Consider the following 20,746-nt stretch of genomic DNA (forward strand, 5'->3'; position numbering starts at 1 on the left):
ATACATCCAGGGAAATTGAGAAACAAACTTGTAAGGAGATCTCAGCTATCTGTAAGAATAATATGGTGGTTATGGTAGGGGATTTTAACTTTCCAAACATCGACTGGGACTGCCATAGTGTTAAAGGTTTAGATGGAGAGGAAGTTAAGTGCATACAAGACAATTTTCTGGTTCAGTATGTGGATGTACCTACTAGAGAAGGTGCAAAACTTGACCTACTCTTGGGAAATAAGGCAGGGCAGGTGACTGAGGTGTCAGTGGGGGAGTACTTTGGGGCCACTGACCATAAGTACGGTGGTACGGTGGCACAGTGGTTAGCACTGCTGCCTCACAGCGCCAGAGACCCGGGTTCAATTCCCGCCTCAGGCGACTGACTGTGTGGAGTTTGCACATTCTCCCCGTGTCTGCGTGGGTTTCCTCCGAGTGCTCCGGTTTCCTCCCACAGTCCAAAGATGTGCAGGTCAGGTGAATTGGCCATGCTAAATTGCCCATAGTGTTAGGTAAGATGTAAATGTAGGGGTATGGGTGGGTTGCGCTTTGGCGGGGCGGTGTGGACTTGTTGGGCCGAAGGGCCTGTTTCCACACTGTAAGTAATCTAATCTAATAATTCTATTAGTTTTAAAATAGTGATGGGAAAGGATAGACCAGATCTAAAAGTTGAAGTTTTAAATTGGAAAGGCCAATTTTGATGGTATTAGGCAAAAACTTTCGAAAGCTGATTGGGGGCAGATGTTCGCAGGTAAAGGGGTTGGCTGAAAAATGGGAAGCCTTCAGAAATGAGATAACAAGAATCCAGGGAAAGTATATTCCTGTAAGGGTGAAAGGAAAAGCTGGTAGGTACAGGGGATGCTGGATGACTAAAGAAGTTGAGGGTTTGGTTAAGAAAAAGAAGGAAGCATATGTCAGGTATAGACAGGATAGATCGAGTGAATCTTTAGAAGAGTATAAAGGAAGTAAGAGTATACTTAAGAGGGATATCAGGACGGCAAAAAGGGGACATGAGATTGCTTTGGCAAATAGAATTAAGGAGAATCAAAAGGGTTTTTAAAAATATATTAAGGACAAAAGGGTAACTAGGGAGAGAATAGGGCCCCTCAAAGATCAGCAAGGTGGCCTGTGTACGTACAATGAAATGGTTGGTGCATCAGGAAGGCTCTGTTCTTTTTGATGGAGCATTGTACAATGCAGCATCAAGTTGGCATCAGACTTATAATTTACAAGTATAATTTTCAGCATGGAAGTGACAGCCAACTCCATAAACACAACTGTGGAGTCAAGCATGATGCAGCTTTGGAGCCGCAGAAAATGGGGGAGATACTAAATGAATATTTTGCATCAGTATTTACTGTGGAAAAGGATATGGAAGATGTAGATTGAAGGGAGATAGATGGTGACATCTTGCAAAATGTCCAGATTATAGAGGAGGAAGTGCTGGATGTCTTGAAATGGGTAAAGGTAGGTAAATCCCCAGGACCTGATCAGGTGTACCCGAAAACTCTGTGGGAAGCTAGAGAAGTGATTGATGGGCCTGTTACTGAGATATTTGTATCATCAATAGTCACAGGTGAGGTGCCGGAAGACTGGAGGTTGGCAAACGTGGTGCCACTGTTTAAGAAGGGCATTAAAGACAAGCCAGGGAACTATAGACCGGTGAGCCTGACCTCGGTGGTGGGCAAGTTGTTGGAGGGAATCCCGAGAGACAGAATGTACATGTATTTGGAAAGGCAAGGACTGATTAGGGATTGTCAACATGGCTTTGTGCGTGGAAAATCATGTCTCACAAACTTGATTGAGTTTTTTGAAGAAATAACAAAGAGGATTGATGAGGGCAGAGCAATAGATGTTATCTATTTGGACTTCAGTAAGGCGTACGACAAGGTTCCCCATGGGAGACTGATTAGCAAGGTTAGATCTCATGGAATACAGGGAGAACTAGCCATTTGGATACAGAACTGGCTCAAAGGTAGAAGACAGAGGGTGGTGGTGGAGGGTTGTTTTTCAGACTGGAGGCCTATGACCAGTGGAGTGCCACAAGGATCAGTGCTGGACCCTCTACTTTTTGTCATTTACATAAATGATTTGGATGCGAGCATAAGAGGTGCAGTTAGTAAGTTCGCAGATGACACCAACATTGGAGGTGTAGTGGACAGCGAAGAGGGTTACCTCAGATTAGAACAGGATCTTGACCAGATGGGCCAATGGGCTGAGAAGTGGCAGATGGATTTTAATTCAGATAAATGCGAGGTGCTGCATTTTGGGAAAGCAAATCTTAGCAAGACTTATACACTTAATGGTAAGGTCCTAGGGAGTGTTGCTGAATATAGAGACCTTGGAGTGCAGGTTCATAGCTCCTTGAAATTGGAGTCGCAGGTAGATAGGATAGTGAAGAAAGTGTTTGGTATGCTTTCCTTTATTGGTCAGAGTATTGAGTACAGGAGTTGGGAGGTCATGTTGTGGCTGTACAGGACATTGGTTAGGCCACTGTTGGAATATTGCGTGCAATTCTAGTCTCCTTCCTATCGGACAGATGTTGTGAAACTTGAAAGGGTTCAGAAAAGATTTACAAGGATGTTGCCAGGGTTTGAGGATCTGAGCTATAGGGAGAGGCTGAACAGTCTGGGACTGTTTTCCCTGGAGTGTCGGAGACTGAGGGGTAACCTTATAGAGGTTTACAAAATTATGAGGGGCATGGATTGGGTAAATGAGCAAAGGCCCTGGGGTGGGGGAGTCCAGAACTAGAGGGCATAGGTTTAGGATGAGTGAGGAAAGATATAAAAGAGACCTAAGGGGCAACATTTTCACACAGAAGATGGTATGTGTATGGAATGAGCTGCCAGAGGAAGTGGTGGAGGCAGATAATACTTATCTGGTCAGCATGGTCAGGTTGGACCGAAGGGTCTGTTTCCATGCTATATACCTCTATGACTCTATGACTCTGAGTCCACTGCCAATCCCCTCGGAAGAGATTGTGGAGAGCTGTGACACTCTGCAAGCACCTTATAATCTACAGCTGTGATGGCAACAGTGTGAGCTTCCATTACAGCACTCAAATCCTGAATGGTCTCTGCTTACATTGCAATTAAATCTAAGAAAACTGTTATCAAAAGCTGCATCATGCTTGACTCCACAGTTGTGTTTATGGAGTTGGCTGTCACTTCCATGCTGAAAATTATACTTGTAAATTATAAGTCTGATGCCAACTTGATGCTGCATTGTACAATGCTCCATCAAAAAGAACAGAGCCTTCCTGATGCACCAACCATTTCATTGTACGTACACAGTGGCCTTTATCTCTACCATGCTCCGTGACATTCCTCATTTGAAACTGTCTCAGCAGTGCTCATGTGATCTTGCTTTCTGAAGACCCACACTGGACATGCTTTCTGCCCTGGTTACAAGTCATTCACACTGATTCTCTCACTACTTGCAGATAATACTTCCTTGCTATCCACTCAACTATGCATAGTCAGCACCTATATCAGTCATTGAGTGAGAGATCAATGGACTGGATTCCTTCACGTCTAATCTGCTTGCTATCCCTGCAACTTTCCCCAGACCCAGTTCCACATATCAAAGAAACATCAAATTATTTCGGAATAGAAGGATGCCATTTGGTCCATCATGTTCATGCAGCATCCTGCAAGAACAACTCAGTTCATCCCATTCTCCCAGCCTTTTCTATGACTACACAACATTTTTTCTCTCTTCAGCTGTTTATCCAATTGCATTTTGCAAGTCAAGAATAAATCTGCCTCTGCCAGGTGTCCCACTTCAATGTTCAGACTGTGCATTGCAGATCCTAAATACTCAATGTGTTAAAAAGGCTTTTCCTTGGATTGTCATTTGCCTTTTTAATGATAGGATTAAGTGCGATAAGAGGGTGGTGAGATGGGAGGAGAAAGATTAGGACTGAGGTTAATGTAACCTTCGATGGTTTTAGTCCCACCACTAGCTATGGCTTCAGCAACCAGTGCAATAAGCATTGGCTACATCATACCCATGTGATTTGAGGATGATGTCCAGTTGGTTCTGATGTGTCTGGTTTTGTACCACCTTGACCTGCAAGATAGAGGGAACTGTGTCAGACATTCTCATGCATAGTGATTGAGTGAGGAAAATCTCATGCATAGCGATTGAATGAACAAAGTCTCTTTGTTCAGCAACACTCCCTAGGACCTTACCATAAAGTGTATAAGTCCTGCTAAGATTTGGTTTCCCAAAATGTAGCACCTCGCATTTGTCTGAATTAAACTCCATCTGCCACTTCTCAGTCTTGATTGGATACCAAAAAATCTGCAAGCTGTGAGGGTGAGCTTTCAAATATACGAACTAGAAACAAGAGTAGGCTACTTGGCCTTTCAAGGCTGATCGGATTTTGATGTTAACTCGACATAACTGCACACTCCTGATAATCTCTCATGCCCTTGATAATCAGGAATCTATTTACTAGTACTTTCAAAATATTTGAAGATTCTGCATCCACTGCCTTTTGAGGAAAGAGTCACAACCCTCTGAGAGGAAAATATATTTCTTCATCTCAGTTTTAAATGGGTGACCCCTTATTAAACTATGACCTCTAGCTGTAGTTTTTCCCACAGGAGGGAACATCCTTTAACTTCCACCTGGTCAAGTCTCCGCAAGATCCTACTTGTTTCAGTTACATGCCGCTGACCCTTCTAAACTCCAGAGAATACAGACCTAACCTGTCTAGCCTGTCCTCATAAGGCAACCCACGCATTCTAGGTATTAGTCAAGTAAACATTCTCTGATCTGCTTCCAGTACATTAACATTCTTCTGTGAGAATGGTGATCAGTACTGTGTACAGTACTCCGGATACAGTTTCATCAATGCCTTGTGTAATTGAGGAATAGCTTCATTACTCTTGCATTCATCTATTGAAAAGTTGTAGTGTTATATTGATGAGAGTGAAGTTGGGTAAGTAAATATTGTATATCAATTCTGATTAACAGAAATTGTTGGCAGATGAGAGGAGGGTGCGGTGAATTGGACTGTAATAACTTGGCTATTGACAGAATCATAGATACCCTGCAACATGGAAGCAGACCATTCAGTCTATTGAGTTAATACTGACCCTCTGAAGGACATCCCAGCTAGACCCACCTCCCTACACTATCCCTGTAATACTGCATTTCCCATGGCTAATCCACCTAGTCTGCACATAATAGGGTAATTCAGCATGGCCAATCCTTCTAACCTGCACATCTTTGGACTGTAGGAGGAAACCTGCACAGACACAGGGAGAATGTGCAGACTCCATACAGACCCACCCACCGAACCTGGGTCCCTGGCACTGTGAGGCAGCAGTGCTAACCACTGAGCCGCTGTGCCACCATGTCGCATAGAAAATGCTATTTGAAGATACATTCAATGAATTTGACTATTTGTGAGAGATCATTGACCATTGCAACAACCTGACTCCTAAACTTGAGTTCCACAGCTATTTCTTCCCAGTGCTTACAAAAAATGTGTTTGGTGGACATAAACATCTTTATTCCTTTTCCATCAAGGCCTCCAGTGTCTGAAAGCCTTGGTGTCTGTTCTGTCTTATGTCGTGTGATTGCTCAATGTTTCCTGCTAAGATTCACTTCACAGTCAGCTGGTCTAGCCACAATGTACCTCCCCTTTAAGAGGTCAGTTTTCTGTAATGTGACCCACCGGAGAGGAGTCTAGCCGAAGAAGCAATTAGAGCTGGTGAAATGCTGAAATCATTAACATGAGCAGGCCAGGCAGAATTGATGGGTGTTAGCTGCATCTTAATTCATGGGTGCACTTTAATTGTACATCACAATCCCCTGTCTGTTTTCCGAATGATCAAATTCAGTGACTTCATTCACAAATTACTGATCTTACATTACTCCTGAATGCATGAAATGTATAGTGTTAAAAGGGAAAGTGAAAATTATCTCTCACTCTCAAAATTCTACTGATCTCAATGAATTGGACATGTTAAAACGATTGTATAATGAAATATTGGCAACTGCATAGCTCAAAATAAGAAAGGAAATCAGGCAGAACTTTATCACCTAAAGAGTAATATAATTATAGAATAAGTGTCTAGGTGAGCACATTAAAGCAGACACAGTAAATGGATTTGAAGGACAATTAGATTTGTTTCTGGAGAACCAGGGGCTTTGGAGATAATGTAAGCAGGTGATTTAATCAATGAAACATGGGTGGCTTCTTCAAGCATGGCGACTTCTCCTGTTCCTAAATATTCAGATCCTATTTAATCACACTTTCATTAACATTTCTATTCCCTACTCATATTATTACTGTTACTGCAAACAAAAATTCTATATTCAATTTGTAATCTATCACTGCATATTTTTAGCAGTCAGATAGATTAAAATACAAAGAAAGAGAATAAAACAGCATGTTGATCTCTGAGCTTAGATTATTTTGATTGATTTAGAGTCTGTTTAATATCATTTTTACATTTACAATGTTCAACAGTTATACATCTCTTTCCAAATATTGGGCAGGGGATTGTTGTAAATTTAGATTTTCACAATAGCATTAGCACTTAGCCTAGTGTCAGCATTCATATTTTAAAGCAAAGAAAGAAAATACAGATAAATGTATTATCAATACTGTGAATATGTCTACTCTATTGTCTTTTCTGAATTTGCTTTACTGATTCAAAAAACTGCAACTGAATATGTGTGCTTTCTCCTAATCGTTTGCAATATCTTTGTTTGTAAACCTGCAGAAGCCCCAGAAAAAGATTGGAAATTGCATTCATGTCACTTCTCAAAGGTTTCCACAGATCTATCAGATAAGGTCCTGCAAGTGGTCAGGAGAAACCCCGAATATTCACCCCAAAAACAAACATCACAACGATGTTTCTGTTTTAACTCTTACCTAACCAAATAAGGTGATCAGTTTGTATCCTGTCCTGTTGAAAGTGCTTTTCTGAAATCAGGACAGGAATACATTTGTAATTAGTTTCCCTAACCATAAAGCAAAAAGAAACTCTTGGACCTGAAAATTACCTGGAAAGAGAATAATCTTTTAAAATTCAAAATGAAAAGAGCAAATCATGGGTCTGGGAAGGGGGGGAGGAGCAGGAGAAACTGGGGATTTGATGCTCGGGGGGGTGGGGGGAGGCATTGGGACCAATTTTATTGGGGGTGAATCAGTATTATCTTAATAAATACCTCGTAATTCAAGTATGTGCCTCTTGTGTCAAAGACGCATTGGTTGCTCAAACACAAAGAATGCAGGTCTGGCAGCATTTGAGGATGTTTCTCTCTCCACAGATGCTGCTGATTTTCTCCAGCTTTCTCTGTGTTTGCTTTTATTCATGGGTGGCTAAACCTTTATCACTTAATACCAGTAAACCCATAGACTCAAGACCCTTGAGGTGCAATGGTAGTGTCCTTAGTTATAATGAGCCAGGAGACCCAGTTTCAAGTTTTATCTGCTCTAGAGGTGTGTAATAATATCTCTATACAGCATGTGGAGGAGTCAGTGTTGGACTGGGGTGTACAAAGTTACAAATCACACAACACCAGGTTTTCATCCAACAGGTTTATTTGGAAGCACTAGCGTTTGGAGCACTGCTCCTTCATCAGGTGGTAGTGTATCATTTGACTTGCACGACACTGTAATGTTTTGCTATGAATTCTGTGTCTAATGGTCCTGCTCCACACCTGAAGAAGGAGTGGTGGTCCGAAAGCTAGTGCTTCCAAATAAACCTGTTCGACTATAACCTGGTGTTGTGTGATTTGTATCTCTAGAAAGGTTGTTTAGAAAAAGTAAAGGAGAAAAGTCTGTAGATTAATCACATATGAAAGGTTGGTAGCGGCAAAGCCACAGAAGTACAATCCTATCACTACCAGGTGCCAGATACTGGCATCGCTTACAGTGAATATAGCCAGATGGATTGCACCTTAACGGAGCCAGGACTAAAATCTTAGCAAGGAAGTGTGCTGGTGCTGCTGGGAGCTTTGAAACTGCCTTGGCAGCCAAGTGGTTACTTCAGACTAAATTCACAAGGAACAGAGGCTTACCTCAAATTAGATGAAGAATATTACCAAGTGAATATGGAAGGTCACAGAAAGGATAGGAAATTGACAATAAAGGAGTGTTTTTTTGCAAATCATGATGTACGATTCAATGTAAGGAGTCTAGTAAATAAGACAAATGTACTGAGGGCAGAGATAAGTGTTTTGTGTGTGTGTGTTTATATAAAGGAACATCGAATGAGATCTTATGGTTGGGAATTAATGAACTTAAGAAGGGCCAATTATACTGTTGTGAGGAAGATAAGGAAACCAGATAATTTTTAAAACATAGTCAGGTAACATTTTTAGCTCGTACATAGCAAACCCAAATAAAGAAGCAACAGCTCTGGATTTAGTTTTTGAAGGAATGGATATCAGTTCGGGAGCATTTTATTACCAGTAACCTTAATTCAGTTAGATTTAGTGTCGTTTTGGAAACATAAAAAAACCTAGAGTAATAAGTTTAAACCAAGAACAGCATCTGTGGAGAGAAAGCAGATCAACATTTCAGGTGCAGTGACCCTTCTTCAGAACTGATAATAGCTGGGAAGAGATGGTATAGGTATATGCTGAAGGCAGGGGGTGGTTGGGGTGGTGGGGGGCACAGAACTGGGGAGTGGGATGCTGGTGAGAAAGGACTGAGAGGCTGGCAGAAATTTGAGTCCAGAGAGAGAGAGTGATACCTAGGTAGGCAAAGGGTTGGATGGTAGCATACCATGGAGAAAGAAAAGCTAATAATGGGGACCATAAGTTGGTAAAAATTGATTGGCTGAGCTGAAAGCAGCCCATGTCATGACAGAGTCTGGTGTATGGAGGTGGTTAAAGGACATAGAGGAAAGTGTTCATGTTCTAAAGTTATTGAACTCCACACTGAGTCTCATAGGTTGCAGGGTTTCCAAGCAGAAAATGAGATTCCGTTCTTCCAGCTTGCACTGAGCTGCACTTGAACACTGCAGCAGGCCCAAGACAGCAATGATGGTCAGAGAATTTTGGAAAACATTAAGTCCCCAGGGCCAGACCAGATTTATCCTAGGCTATTCCGGGAAGTGAGAATGGAGGTTGCTAAGTTGCCGGCAAGGATATTTGCCTCCTCAGTCTCCACGTGAGTCGTACCGCAGGATTTGAAGGAGGCGAATGTTGTTCCTCTTTTCAAGAAGGGTAATAGGGAAATCGCTGGCAATTACAGACCAATCAGTCTTATGTCTGTGGTCAGCAAAATTTTGGAAAGAATTCTGAGGGATAGGACTTATGACTATTTGGCAAAGCATAGTGTGATTAAAGGCAGTCAGCATGGCTTTGTGAGGGGCAGGTCATGCCTCACAAATCTTATTGAGTTCTTTGAGGAGGTGTCAAGACAGGTTGACAAAGGTCGAGGGGTGGATATGGTGTATATGGACTTCAGCAAGGCATTTGATAAGGTTCCTCGTGGTAGGCTCATTCATAAAGTCAGGAAGTATGGGATACAGGGAGATTTGGCTATCTGGATTCAGAATTGGCTGGCTGACAGAAGGCAGAGAGTGGTTGTAGATGGAAAGTATTCTGCCTGGAAATCAGTGTTGAATGGGGTCCCGCAGGGCTGAGAGAGAGAGAGACAAGTTGAACTTGTGGCTACAAGGATGGTACAGAAGGGAGGGTTTCTGATACCTGGATAATTAGGGCTCATTCTGATGTAGGTGGGACCTCTACAAGCAGGATGGTATACATCTGAACCAATATCTTGGGGAGAGCATTTGCTAATGCTCTTCGAGAAGGTTTACACTAATTTAGTGGAGGGAGAAGCGAGAAGCAAGAAAGGAGGTTGCTAAGCCGCTGGCAAGGATATTTGCCTCCTCAGTCTCCACGGGTGTCGTAATGGAGTATTGGAAGGAGGCGCATGTTGTTCCTCTTTCCAAGAAGGGTAATAGGGAAATCGCTGGCAATTACAGACCAGTCAGTCTTACGTCTGTGGTCAGCAAAGTTTAGGAAAGAATTCTGAGGGATAGGATTTATGACTATTTGGCAAAGCATAGTGTGACTAAAGGCAGTCAGCATGGTGTTTTGAGGGGCAGGTCGTGCCTCACAAATCTTATTGAGTTCTTTGAGGAGGTGTCAAGACAGGTCGACAACGGTTGAGCAATGGATGTTGTGTATATGGATTTCAGCAAGGCATTTGATTGGGTTCCCCATGTTCGGCTCATTCATAAGTCAGGAGTATGGGATACAGGGAGATTTGGCTATATGGATTCAGAATTGGCAGGCTGACAGAAGGCAGAGAGTGGTTGTAAATGGAAAGTATTCTGCCTGGAGGACAGTTTTGAGTGGGGTCCCGCAGGGCTCTGTACTTGGGCCTCTGCTCTTTGTAGTTTTCATAAATGACTTGGATGAGGAGGTTGAGGTGTGGGTTAGTAAATTTTCAGATGACACAAAGGTTGAAGGTGTCGTCGATAGTATAGAGGGCTATTGCAGGCTGCATCACAATTAAGACAGGATGCAGAGCTGGGCTGAGAAATGGCGGATGGAGTTCAACCTGGATAAATGCGAAATGATGCATTCTGGAAGGTCGAATTCGAATGCTGAATATAGGGTTAAAGACAGGATTCTTGGCAATGTGGAGGAACAGAGGGATCTGAGTGTGCAATTACATAGATTCCTCAAAGTTGCCACCCAAGTGGATAGAGTTGTTAAGGAAGCATATGGTGTTTTGGCTTTCATCAACAGGGGGATAGAGTTTAAGAGGCGTGAGGTTTTGCTGCAGCTCTACAAGTTCCTGGTGAGGTCACACTTGGAATATTGTGTCCAGTTCTGGTCGCCCTACTATAGGAAAGTTACAGAGGCTTTGGAGAGGGTGCAAAGAAGGTTTACCAGGATCCTGTCTGGACTGGAGGGCTTGCCTTACGAAGAAAGGTTGAATAAGCCCGGACTCTTCTCTCTGGAGAGAAGGAGGAAGAGAGGAGACCTGATCGAGGTGTACAAAATAATGAGAGGACTAGATAGAGTCAATAGCCAGAGACTTTTCCTCAAGGCAGGATTGACTGGTACGGGGAGTCATAGTTTGAAGATATTAGGAGGAAGGTATAAAGGAGACGTGAGAGGTAGGTTCTTTACGCAGAGAGTTGTGAATGTATGGAATGCATTGCCAGCTGTGATGGTGGAAGCTGAGTCATTGGAGACATTTAAGCAACTGCTGGATATGCATATGGATAGCAGTGAGTTGAGGGGTGCGTGGGTTAAGTTATTATATTTTACATTAGGATTAAACCTTGGCACAACAGCGTGAACCAAAGGGCCTGTTCCGTGCTGTACTTTTCTATGTTCTATGTTCTAACACAGTGTGTGTTGAAGTAACAGGCAACTGGAAGGTCAGTGTTCCCCAATGCATTCATCTAGCCTGCACTTAGTATCCTCAGTGTAGAGGAAATCACATTGAGAGCAGCAAATACATTGGATTGGATTGAGTGCAGTGAAGGTAAAACATTACTTCACCTGGAGGATGTGCCTTGGAGAAAGGAAGTAAACAGGCAAGTGTTTCACTTTCTGCAGTTGCATGGGAAAGTACCATGGGAGTTGTGGGGAGGTATTGAGAGTGAAGCTGGAGTAGACCAAGAGATCCCAGATGTGGAAGGCTGACAAGGAAGAGAAGGGAATATGTGTACGGTATTGGCATCCCACTAGATGAGATGGAAATGGCAATTAATGATCCAATGGATGTGGTTGCTGGTGAAGTGCTAAGTGAGGGGTACCCTATTGGTGTTGTGAGAGGGAAGACAAGGGAAGAGGGCAGAAGTGCAGGAAAGGGTCAGACGCACTGAGGGCCATGCCAACCCACAGTGGTGGGGAATCTGGGATTGAGGGAAAAGATGTACATTTCTGAGGTTCTTCTGGTAGCATCATCAGAACAAACGTGACAGAGAAACTAGAGAAATGGAATTGAGTCCTTACAGCAAGCAGGGTGTAAGAATATATAATCCAGGTATCTGCGGGGCTTGGTGGCTTTGTAATGGTTATCAGTGGCCAGCATATCCTCAGAAATGGAATCAGAAAAGTTGAGGAAGGGAAGGGATGATTCAGAGATGGACCAGGTGAAGGTGAGAGCATGGTGGAAATTGGGAGCAAAATTGATAAGTTCTTCCAATTCTGGATGAGAGAGGGAAGCAGCACCGGTGATGTCACTAGAGAAAGAGTTGTGGATGGGAGCCAGAGTAGGACTGGAACAAGGAATGTTCCATGTAGCCCACAAAGAAACAGGCATAACTGCAGCCTATGTAGGTATCCATGGGCACAACTTTGATGTGAAGGAAGTGAGTGGAGTTAGAGGAAAAGTTGTTCAAAGTAAGGACAAGCTTAGCCAGGCGGATGAGGGTGCTGGTGGATGGGAACAGTTCAGACCTTCATTCCAGGAAGAAACATAGAGCCCTAAGACCATCCTGTTGGGGTACGGGCATGTAAGGATGAAGAGGGGGCTACTATTTTGAAACTGATATAAAGCATCGGACGAATTGCAGATATAAGTTGAAAGGGTTTGACCTGGGCACTATAGAGGAACCATAGGGGCTATGACAAAGCATGAAGGATAATGACAGAGTATGACTATGGCACGGGAGTATTAGAGACAAGGGGGATAGGAGGGACCATAGAGGGGACATGGAAATATGAGAATGGCATAATGGTAATATGAAGGGACATGGTGGCAAGGGCAACCATAGTATGGTGATACATAATAAATAATAATATTCAAAAGCTCAGGGGACAAAAACATCTTAAAATATGTTCACAAATGTTTGAAACTAAAAATTCATAAAATGGTCAAAAAGACATATGGTAGCATTACTTTTATGGCTGAAGCCTGGATTTAAAACCAGGGAAGTTATGAAAAGATATGCAAGAAATATATAAAATATTAGTTATAGCACAACTAGATTATTGTGTCCAGTTCTAAGTATTGAATAGAAAGAAGAAAATGATCACACTGAAAAACAATAGAAAAGAGATTTACTATGATGTTTCAAGGAATGGAGAGTTTTACCTGTGAGGAGAGATTGGTTAAGCTGAGTTGTAGAGCAATCTTTTGGAATGGAGGGGCATGAGGAGGAAAGTAATTGGCCTGTATTAATTGTGAAGGGACTACAAAGAGAGTGAGTTATTTAATGAGAGATTGAGAAATCTGGGCCTGCGTTTCCTTTCATTTCAAAGAAAGATAAATTATCTCATTGAAACTTACAAAATTCTTACAAGAGTACAACAGGATGGATGTAGATAGGATGCTGCCCCTGATTGGCAAGTCTAGAACCAATGGATGTTGAAACTTTATTGCTGGAACAGCACAGCAGGTCAGGCAGCATCCAGGGAACAGGAGATTCGACGTTTCGGGCACAGGCCCTTCTTCAGGAATGAGGCCTGTGCCCGAAACGTCGAATCTCCTGTTCCCTGGATGCTGCCTGACCTGCTGTGCTGTTCCAGCAATAAAGTTTCAACTTTGATCTCCAGCATCTGCAGACCTCACTTTCTCCTAGAACCAATGGATAACATCTCTGAATAAGAGGCTGGCCAATTATGATGCGATGAGGAGAAACATCTTCACTCAGCATGTGGTGAATATTTGGAATTTTCTACCCCAGAGGATGGTGGAAGCTCAATCGTTGATTAAGATTAAGGACTGAAGTTGATAGATTTCTGGAGACTAATGACATCAAGGAATATGGAGTTTGTGTAAGAAAGTGATATTGAGTTAAACGATCAGCTAGCATCTAATAGCAGGGCAAGCTCATTGAGCTGAGTGGTTCATTCCTGTTCCTAAAGGATAGGATAGATATTTTGCCATTAGAAGAAAGGTCAGTAACAAGGGGGGGGGGGGGGGGGCATACATTTAAAATAATTAGTGAAAGGATTGACAAGGATTTACTTTCAAACAAAGCATGGTGAGGGTCTGAGACTCAATGACTGAAAGGGTGGTAGTGACAGAAACATTTATCTTCTTTAAAATCAGTTGATGATGTACTTGAAAAGGGATAGAGAGAGAGAGCTGCAAAGTACAATTAACATGCTAGTTATTTTGGCAGGCAAGACACAATAGGGTAAATTATCTCCTTCTATGGTATAATATTTCTGTGTTTCTATGTTATTCAAAAATACATTTTGCCAACCTTTTAAGAGCCCAAATATTGTACTGCATGCAGGCTTTGCACCCAGATAGGCTTATTTTCTGATCTTAACACATAAGCACCAATAAAGATTTAATGGAAAACAGTGACAGGATTGGACCGAATCAGTATGGATTTACAAAAGGAAAATCATACTTAACAAATCCACTGGAATTTTTTCAGGATCTAACAAGTAGAGTTGATAAGGGAGAGCCAGTGGATATAGTTTACTTAAACTTTCAGAAGGCAATTGATAAAATCTCACACAAAAAAATCAGCAGGCAAAATCAAAGTGCATGGGATTGAGGGTAGTGTACTGACATGGATAGAGAACTTGTTGACAAACAAGAAGCAAAGAGTAAAAATAAACAGGTCTTTTTCCAAGTGGCAGGCAGCAACCTAACAGGGTAACAGAAGGATCAGTGTTGGACCCCAGCTATTGACATTAATGATGTGCATATTAATGTTTTAGATGAGGGAACTAAATATAATATCTCCAAATTTGCAGATGACACAAAGCTGCATGAGGAGGATGCAGAATGTTTCAAAGTGAGTTGGACAAGTTGAGTGAGTGGGAAAATACACGGCATATGAGGGATAATGTGGATAAATGTGAGGTTATCCATTTTGGTAGCAAAAACTAGAAGGTAGGTTATTATCTGAACAGTAATGGATTGAGAAATGGGGAATTGCACCAAGACCTTGGCATTCTTGTTCACTTTTAAGTGAGCATGCAGGTGCAGCAGGTGATGAAGAAGGTCAGTGGCATGTTGGCCTTTAAGGTGAGAGGTACCGTAGCAGAGATATCTTGCTGTAATTATACAGAGCCTTAGTTAGACCTGGAGTGTTGTGTGTAGTTTTGGTCCCCTATCTGAGGAATGATGCTCTGGCTATGAAGGAGTGCAAGAAAAGTTCACCAGATTGATTCCTGGAATGGAAAGGACTGATCAATGAAAAAAGGCTGAATCAGTGAGGACTTTATTCACTGGGGTTCAGAAGAATGAGGGGGAGGTATCTCACAGGAATGTAAAAAATGTATTTATGTTTATGAACTGCAGCTGCTGCCTTCATTTTTCTCATCACAAGGGCTTGGAAATTTGATAATATCACGTTCCCAAATCCAGCATCTTACCTTTAAAGTTTATTTTATTACAATGGCTGCTTCAATACTTAAGAGTTGCAGCAACGTTTTTTTGTTAAGAACTCTTTCCCACATTGTGGGAGCACCCAAACATACACTCTATCATAAAAACATGGGAAAAACGAGCAAGAGGAGGCCATTCAGCCCCTTTCAGCCTGCTCTGCCATTCATTATAATTATGACTGATCATCCAACTCAGTAGCCTGGTCCTGCTTTCTCCCTTTGATCCCTTTGGCCCTAAGAAATTGGAGGTGTAGTGGACAGCGAAGAAGGTTACCTCAGATTACAACAGGATCTGGACCAGATGGGCCAATGGGCTGAGAAATGTCAGATGGAGTTTAATTCAGATAAATGCGAGGTGCTGCATTTTGGGAAGGCAAATCTTAGCAGGACTTATACACTTAATGGTAAGATCCTATGGAGTGTTGCTTTACAAAGATTGGAAAGATGTTGTGAAACGTGAAAGATTTCAGAAAAGATTTACAAGGATGTTGCCAGGGTTGGAGGATTTGAGCTATAGGGAGAGGCTGAACAGGCTGGGGCTGTTTTCCCTGGAACGTCGGAGGCTGAGGGGTGACCTTATGGAGGTTTACAAAATTATGAGGGGCATGGATAGGATAAATAGGCAAAGTCTTTTCCCTGGGGTCGGGGAGTCCAGAACTAGAGGGCATTGGTTTAGGGTGAGAGGGAAAGATATAAAAGAGACCTAAGGGGCAACTTTTTCATGCAGAGGGTGGTATATGTATGGAATGAGCTGCCAGAGGAAGTGGTGGAGGCTGGTACAATTGCAACATTTAAGAGGCATTTGGATGGGTACATGAACAGGAAGGGTTTGGAGGGATATCGGCCGGGTGCTGGTAGGTGGGACTAGATTGGGTTGGGATATTAGATTAGATTAGATTAGATTACAGTGTGGAAACAGGCCCTTCGGCCCAACAAGTCCACACCGACCCGCCGAAGCGAAACCCACCCATACCCCTACATTTACCCCTTATCTAACACTACGGGCAATTTAGTATGGCCAATTCACCTGACCCTGCAAATCTTTTGACTGTGGGAGGAAACTGGAGCACCCGGAGGAAACCCACGCAGACACGGGGAGAACGTGCAAACTCCACACAGTCAGTCGCCTGAGGCGGGAATTGAACCCGGGTCTCTGGCGCTGTGAGGCAGCAGTGCTAACCACTGTGCCACCGTGCCGCCCACGGTGATCAGCATGGACAGATTGGACTGAAGGGTCTGTTTCCATGCTGTACATCTCTATGACTCTATAACTATATCTAACTCCTTTTTGAAAAAGTTCAACATTTTGGCCTTAACCAATTTGTGGTAGAGAATTCCCCATGTTCAGCACTCCCTGGGTGAAGACGTTTCCCTTTGTCACGGTCCCAAATGGCTTACTCCAGTATCCTTATACTGTGTCCCAGTTCTGGATTTTCTGGTGTTCGGGAGCATCCTAGAAAAGCATTATGGATAAGTATCTGGCCATGACTGAATAGCTAAGAATAGGACAAGACAAGAATAGTCCCAGAGCACTGACAACAGAAAGAAGGTTTGCATACTCAGCCACATCAATACCTGAGAATAGTCCAAGAAGATGAGGAGCAATAGTTTACATTCATGGTCACATGTCTGCCATCCTTATCTGGTTTCTGCCAGCTTTAGTTGAAACTTTATTGCTGGAACAGCACAGCAGGTCAGGCAGCATCCAGGGAACAGGAGATTCGACGTTTCGGGCACAGGCCCTTCTTCAGGAAATGCCAGCTTTACCTTGTCTGGCCTACATGTGTGTTCAGACCCACATAAATGTGGTTGATTCTTAAATGTGCTCTGGCTAATTAGAGATGGGCAATAAATGATGATCCAGCCAGCAACGTTCTCACCCCTTGAAATAATTTTTTTTTAAATCATATATATTTAAAAATTTGATAATAATAGGACAGAAACCTGAATGGGGTTGTGAAAAAAATGGACAATATATTACAGAATTTTTGAAGAGAAATAGAAGAGGAATTCTAGTTTGCAAGGACAGTGGGGTCAGTGAAGGATTTTTTGAGCTGGGTGGTGACAATGATAACAAATTTGTGAGAAAAATAACTTATTTGTTAATATGGTGTCCATGAAGTGCAGTTGAATGGTCAGTTGTTCATTGAGATGAGGTTTGCAGAAGAACTATGAGCTCAGAAAAGGTATGAGGGAAGTAGAGGAGAGAAATACAAATTATGGGGTCCTCAGTTCAGAATGCTACGAGAAGTAAGAGTAAATAAACAACAGAGGCAGCTGAACAGATGGTTTCAATCCTAGTGACAAAGAAATCCATGAGCTCCTTATATTTGTTCAAGGTCAGAGTGGAAGGAGTAACAGAGCAAGGTGCCAGAAACCAACTTGGAGCAAAGAATCCTTACCGTTGGTTCATTAATTTTGTCAATTGGACAAAAGGGAAAACACAAATAACAAGAACTTACATTGATATAATGCATTTGAATGTAGAAGAAATGTCCCTAAGCTAAAGGAATGTTTGCAATCGTAAAGTACCCTGTCCCGTCTTTATTCAAAGAACTTCCTGTACCACTGAACAGTTATAAATGCTTTAACCACAGTCAGCTTTCTGGTAATTCTACAGACAGTACTTTGCTGCTTTGGCACCAACATAAAGCAAAGGAGGTAAAGATTTTAACTCACAGCAGGCTGTAGTGGGAAATCACTCTAGCAACATTAGGAAGCCTAAAGCCGCATTAACTGCTGAGACTCATTTAGTTGCTACCAGTTCAATTCCCTCTCATTCAGCATGAGCAAACAGCACAGTGAGCCCTGGTTATCAAAGGTTAATTTAAACTTAGCATTTAATAATGAATAACAATAAGCATTTGAGTCAAAATAAAACATTAAATCCTCTGATTTTCACTTGTAAGATTTATACTTTCTTGAAATTTTGTTGATATTTTTCAGTTTGCAAGAAGGTTCAAATACAAAGCAGAAATTAAATCAGCTGACCGACATAGATCTATTCAGAAGTGTTAATAACATTTCACTATCCAGTGTGTAAAATAAGGTCAATCAAATAATCAAGTCAGGTGAAAACTTTACAGTTCATACAAAACTGGACATTTTAAATTATTTCCTGAGAGGAGTAAATCCTAAGTTTGTCTGTATCTATTTTTATTGCCAGTTCATTGGTAATTGACACTAAATATGAACCATCATGGTCTTGTAACTTGTCCTAAAACTTATCTGGTTTTGAATTCCTTGTTTCAAATATTTTACAAATTTCAATAACTAACACATATGAAAAGCATCAACTTATTTCAAAAGGCATCAAACTGTATAGGTTAACAATTATTTCTTATTTCATGTTTAATTTGATGCTTTCTAGTATTACAGATCAAAACATGAGCATGCAAAATTTACCAGGGGTTGCAAGGTCACAGATGTATCTGATGCTAAGCATTAAAGGAGAAAGATTGACATTCAGGGACAAAGTTCAAAGAGATAGCTAGCTTCTAGGGTAGCAGTTAAGACAGATGAAAGTGATGCCACAAGGCATTAAAAGAGACCATATGTATCTCATCAGAGTTATAGCTTCTACCAGTACTGAAGGTAAATTTCAACTTTTTAAAAGCAACATAACCCGTTAAATTAAAGCACTTTGTTTTGCAAATATTGTGAGTGTTGTTATGTTAATACTCCTATTGAATATTCTGTTTCACTTACAACTGGATTGTTGTGGCCCGAATTAAGCCTGTTTATGTTTTTGACTATCAGTTGCATATGAGATGTCTTTCCCACCAGTACATTCATGTATAAAGTGCAGGAAAACCCAGCTTTCCACATTGCCTGATGGTGTCATCAAATTACCAACATACTAGAACTAATAAAGCTTCTTGTTTCCAGTCATTTCAGTCAGAACAACAACCTGGAAATAACTTCACAGACGTCGGCATCCTATCATCAAGTCACACTTTGTTTATACTTGGAAGATCCTTGACACAGATACAGTTCCCTCAGAGCCAGCTCTCAGAGTGAACAGGACGCCTGACACTCCTGTTCCTATCTGTCAGCGCAGTCTCTCTGACTGAACCGGGTTAGCAACCCCAGTCAGGGAACTCATAGTCCATGAAGTCGACCCAACTAACCTCATTACAATCACTACATTCCTCCCTCTTTGAGTCCAAGGACCAAGAGGTCCTTTGTCTTGGCAAACCTCCTGATGCTTTTTAGCACTGGGTCAGGCTCCTCTGACTCTGTGTCAGATCCACATGGATGTAACATACAGGAGCTCACCTCTTACACCTGGAGTGTCTCAGGTGAAATTCATTCTCTTCTTCCGGCGGTAAAGTTGTCGGTGCGACACAATCCACCGTGTTCATCTCAGATTCCGAGGTCTCTTTAATGTTTGACAGAGAGGGAGAATCCACAGGTCCCAGCATCCTTTCCAACTGCTCCAAGGCACACAGTACATTTTGCACCCGCATCATTTGCGAGTTCATGGCTCTTATGTGGCCCAATTGCTTGTTCAGGACTATGACACCTCTTTCACTTGCAGGGCAACATCCGTGGTTCCTACACCAAACATCACCCACTGTCGTAAACTGTCTCTCTCTTATGGCAGAGTCTGATGTCTGGCATTGGCATTCATGATGCCATTTCACCCTCCCCTCCTGGTTTGGGAAAATCAGATTTCATCTGGTGTGAGTCTTCTCCTCATTATCAACTCTGCTGAAGCTGTCCCTGTAGTTGCATGAGGAGTGGTCTTATAATTAAATAGGAACAGGGACAGTTTGGCATCTAGCAAAGCTGTAGGCAGTTTCTTCAAGCCTGCTGTTAAAGGTTTGGACAGCTCTTTCTGCTAGGCCATTGGATGATGGGATATCCAATGGGATATGACCTGGCTCATTCTGGGGAAGATGGGACCTCTACAAATAGGATGGTCTACATCTGAACCAGAGGGGTACCAATATCCTGGAGGGGGAGGGTGTGGGTGAAGAAATTTGCTAATGTTCTTAGGGAGGGTTTAAATTAATTCAGCAGGGGGAATGGGAACTTAAATTGTAGTTCCAGTATCTAGGAGGTTGAGAGTAGTGAGATCAGAAATATGGTTTCAAGGTCACAAGAATTCACAGGCAAGCAGGAAGGTGGTTTGAAGTGTGTCTATTTCAATGCCAGGAGCATCCGGAATAAGGTGGGTGAAGTTGCAGCATTGGTTGATACCTGGGACTTCGATGTTGCAGCCATTTTGCAGACAAGGATAGAGCAGGGACAGAAATAGTTGTTGCAGGTTCTGGGATTTAGATGTTTCAGTAAGAACAGAAAAGATGGTAAAAGAGGGGGAGGTGTGGCATTGTTTGTCAAGGACAGTATGCGGCAGCAGAAAGGATGTTTGAGGACTCATCTACTGAGGTAGTATGGGCTGAGGTTAGAAACAGGAAAGGAGAGGTCACCCTGTTGGGAGTTTTCCAAAGGC

The sequence above is a fragment of the Chiloscyllium plagiosum genome, chromosome 2, assembly GCF_004010195.1.
Source record: "Chiloscyllium plagiosum isolate BGI_BamShark_2017 chromosome 2, ASM401019v2, whole genome shotgun sequence".
Classification (NCBI taxonomy): domain Eukaryota; kingdom Metazoa; phylum Chordata; class Chondrichthyes; order Orectolobiformes; family Hemiscylliidae; genus Chiloscyllium; species Chiloscyllium plagiosum.